General features: G+C 36.3%; 1 non-coding gene across 1 annotated transcript; it reads left to right on the top strand.

The window, feature by feature from the left end:
* Positions 1-3,089: 3,089 nt before the first annotated feature.
* LOC112746512 (small nucleolar RNA R71) lies at positions 3,090-3,197 on the top strand. The gene has a single exon (XR_003174392.1). It is a non-coding gene; the product is annotated as a small nucleolar RNA R71 (small nucleolar RNA).
* Positions 3,198-4,642: the final 1,445 nt, after the last annotated feature.

The following is a 4,642-nucleotide window of genomic DNA, read 5'->3' on the forward strand; positions in this document are numbered from 1 at the left end:
GGCCGCATGACTGACGCGACCGTGCGCCTTAAGTAGAACGCATACGACGTGGACGCGTGACTGACGCGACCACGTGGCAAGGAAAAGCTCCAGATGACGCGACCGCGTGACAGAGGCCACGTATCAGAATTTACAGAATACGCCCCCAGCGATTTCTGAAGCCCTTTTGGCCCAAATCCAGGTGCAGAACACACAGACTAGAGGCTATAAAGTGGGGGAATGCATCCATTCAAAGGGGAGCTCGCATTTTTTACTACTTTCCATGATTTAGATTTAGTTTGAGAGAGGTTCTCTCCTCTCTCTCTTAGGATTTAGGACTTCTCTTAGTTTGTAAGAGTGACTCTCAATCCAAGTTTTATGTTTCTTGTTTAAACTTCCCTTTTCACTTTTATTTATTTATTCCAGCACTTGAGTTGATTATTTACTTTTATAATTTAATTTATGAATTATTCCATGTTGCAGATTGTTATTTGAATTAATGATATTTGAGGTATTTCAGTTATTGATTGCTTTCTCTTTAATTTGTGTTACCATTGTTTCCAATCTGAAGATATTCTATTCCAGCAATTTACTTTTTCCCCTTTTGGTCTTGGTTAAGAAATCAGTAACTCAACATTATCAAACTCAACATAACTGATAATCGCTATCTTGCTAATTGAACTGAACTTCAATAATCCCAACTTTTTCTTAGGAAATAAATAGGATTTGAAGGTCAAACTGATTAGTCCCTTGACTTTCCTTTGCTTTAGTAAAGGTTAACTAAGTGGAATTTAGATTCAACTTTCATTATTGTTGAGAGAGATAATTAAGTTGGACTTCCAATTTCTTTTACCTTGTCAGAAGTTTGCTTATAGTATTTATTTATTTTAATTGCCATCTACTTTACTTGTCATTTAAATCACTTGCTTCTCACCTTCTAAACCCCGATTACAACCTCCATAACCAATAATAAGAACATACTTCCCTGCAGTTCCTTGAGAAGACGACCCGAGGTTTGAATACTCGGTTAACAATTTTTAAAGGGGTTTGTTACATGTGACAACCAAAACATTTGTACGAAGGGATTTCTGTCGGTTTAGAGACTATATCTACAACGCGACTGTTTTTATGAACTTCTTTACTGGCAAAAATCCTAACGTCTAAAATGGCGCCAGACAGATGCTTGTTTCTGGCGTTTAAACGCCAGACTGTTCTCCTCCAGGGTGTGCTATTTTTCATTCTATTTTTCACTCTGTTTTTTATTTTTCAGTAGTTTTTGTCACTTCACATGATCATCAACCTAAAGAAAACATAAAATAGCAATGGAAAATAAATAAATATAATTAGATAACATTGGGTTGCCTCCCAACAAGTGCTTCTTTAATGTCAATTGCTTAACAGTGAGCTCTCATGGAGTCTCATAGATGTTCAGAGCAAGGTTGGAACCTCCCAACACCAAACTTAGAGTTTGAATGTGGGGGTTCAACACCAAACTTAGAGTTTGGTTGTGGCCTCCCAACACCAAACTTAGAGTTTGATTGTGGGGGCTTTGATTGACTCTACAGTGAGAGAAGCTTTTCATGCTTCCTCTCCATGGTTACAGAAGGAGATCCTTGAGTTTGAAACACAAGGTTGTCCTCATTCAGTTGAAGGACTAATTCTCCTCTGTCCACATCAATAACAGCTCTTGCTGTGGCTAGGAAAGGTCTTCTAAGGATGATGGATTCGTTCTCATCCTTCCTAGTATCCAGGATTATGAAATCAGCAGGGATGTAAAGGCCTTCAACCTTTACTAGCACGTCCTCTACTTATCCATAAGCCTATTTTCTGGAGTTGTCTGCCATCTCTAATGAGATTCTGGCAGCTTGCACCTCAAAGATTCTCAGTTTCTCCATTACAGAGAGTGGCATGAGGTTTATCCCTGATCCAAGGTCACATAGAGCCTTCTCAAAGGTTATGGTGCCTATGGTACAAGGTATTAAGAACTTTCTAAGATGCTGTTTCTTCTGAGGCAATCTCAGTTAATCCAGATCACTTAGTTCATTGATGAGCAAGGGAGGTTCATCTTCCCAAGTCTCATTACCAAATAATTTGGCATTCAGCTTCATGATTGCACCAAGGTACTTGGCAACTTGCTCTTCAGTAACATCTTCATTCTCTTCAGAAGAAAAATACTCATCAGAGCTCATGAATGGCATAAGGAGGTTCAATGGAATCTCTATGGTCTCTAGATGAGCCTCAGATTCCTTTGGGTCCTCAGAGGAAAACTCCTTGTTGATCACTGGACGTCCCAGGAGGTCTTCCTCACTGGGATTCACGTCCTCTCCCTCCCTTGTAGGTTCGGCCATGATGGTTAAATCAATGGCCTTGCACTTTCTCTTTGGATTCTCTTCTGTATTGCTTGGGAGAGTACTAGAAGGAGTTTCAGTGACTCTTTTACTCAGCTGGCCCACTTGTGCCTCCAAATTTCTAATGGAGGACCGTGTTTCATTCATGAAATTTACAGTGGCCTTAGATAGATTAGAGACTATAGTTGTTAAGCTAGATGGATTCTGCTCAGAACTCTCTGTCGGTTGCTGAGTGGATGATGGAAAAGGCTTACTATTACTAAACCTGTTTCTTCCACCATTGTTAAAGCCTTGTTAAGGCTTTTGTTGATCATTCCATGAGAAATTTGGATGATTTCTCCATGAGGGATTATAGGTGTTTCCATAGGGTTCACCCATGTAATTCACTTCTGCTATTGTAGGGTTCTCAGGATCATAAGCTTCTTCTTCAGAAGATGCCTCTTTAGTACTATTGGATGATTCCTTCAATCCATTCAGACTCTGAGAGATCATATTGACTTGCTGAGTCAATATTTTATTCTGAGCCAATATGGCATTCAGAGTATCAATTTCAAGAACTCCCTTCCTTATGGGCGTCCCATTATTCACAGGATTCCTTTCAGAAGTGTACCTGAACTGGTTATTTGCAGCCATGTCAATGAGTTCTTGAGCTTCTGCAGGCGTTTTCTTTAGGTGAATGGATCCACCTGCAGAATGGTCTAGTGACATCTTTGATAATTCAGACAGACCATCATAGAATATATACAGGATGGTCCATTCTGAAAGCATGTCAGAAGGACACTTTTTGGTCAGTTCCTTGTATCTCTCCCAAGCTTCATAGAGGGATTCACCTTCCTTTTGTCTGAAGGTTTGAACATCCACTCTAAGCTTACTAAGCTTTTGAGGAGGAAAGAACTTGGCTAAGAAAGCCGTGACCAGCTTATCCCAAGAGTTCAGGCTATCTTTAGGTTGAGAGTCCAACCATACTCTAGCTTTGTCTCTTATAGCAAATGGAAAAAGTATAAGCCTGTAGACCTCGGGATCAACCCCATTGGTCTTAACAGTATCACAGATCTGCAAGAATTCAGTTAAGAACTGAAAAGGATCTTCTGATGGAAGTCCATGAAACTTGCAGTTCTGTTGCATTAGAGAAACTAATTGAGGCTTAAGCTCAAAATTGTTTGCTCCAATGGCAGGGATTGAGATTCTTCTTCCATGTAAATTGGAATTTGGTGCAGTAAAGTCAGCAAGCATCTTCCTTGCATTGTTATTATTTTCGGCCATGTCTCCTTCTTTTTCGAAAATTTCTGTCAGATTTTCTCCAGAGAGTTGTGCTTTAGCTTCCCTTAGCTTCCTCTTCAGAGTCCTTTCAGGTTCAGGATTAGCCTCAACAAGAATGTTCTTATCCTTGTTCCTGCTTATATGACAAAGAAGGAAATAACAAAGAAAATATGGAATCCTCTATGTCACAGTATAGTGATTCCTTTATGTGAGTAGAAGAAGATAAGAATAAAAGAAGAGAAATTCGAACACCAAGAGGAAGAGAGGGTTCGAATTTTGAGATGAAGAGAAGTGTTAGTAAATAAATAAATAAATAAATAATTAGAAGGAGATGAGAGAGAGAAGAATTCAAAAATTTAAATAAATAAAATAAAAATATTCTAAAATTGAAGTTAAAATTCGAAAATTAAAATTGAAATCAAATTAAATTAAAAATTAAAATAATTGGTTAGAAAAAAGGGAATTTTGAAAAAGAGGGAAGGGATTTTCAAAAATTAGAGAGAGAGAATTAGTTAGGTAGTTTTGAAAAAGATAAGAATCAATCAAAAAGTTAAGTAGTTAATTGAAAAAGATTTGAAAATCAAATTTGAAAAGATAAGAAGTTAAAAAAGATTTTGAAATTGATTTTGAAAAAGATGTGATTGAAATTTATTTTGAAAAAGATTTGAAAAAGAAATTTAAAAAGATTTAATTTTGAAAATTAAAGTTGATTACTTGACTAACAAGAAACAAAAAGATATGATTTACAATTTAAAGATTCAACCTTTCTTACTAGGCAAGTAACAAACTCAACATTTTTGAATCAATCACATTAATTGTTAGCATTAATTTCGAAAATATAAAATAAAAATAAGAAAAAGATTTTGAAAATAATTTTTGAAATTTTCGAAAATCATAAAAGAAAAATGAAAAAGATTTGATTTTGGAAAAAGATTTGAAAAAGATAGAATTTTTAAATTGAAAATTTGATTTGACTCATAAGAAGCAACTAAATTTTTTTTAAAAACTTTTGACTAAATCAAATCAAATTTTCGAAAATTATGAGTGAAATAAGG

Source organism: Arachis hypogaea, chromosome 14, assembly GCF_003086295.3.
Source record: "Arachis hypogaea cultivar Tifrunner chromosome 14, arahy.Tifrunner.gnm2.J5K5, whole genome shotgun sequence".
Lineage (NCBI taxonomy): Eukaryota > Viridiplantae > Streptophyta > Magnoliopsida > Fabales > Fabaceae > Arachis > Arachis hypogaea.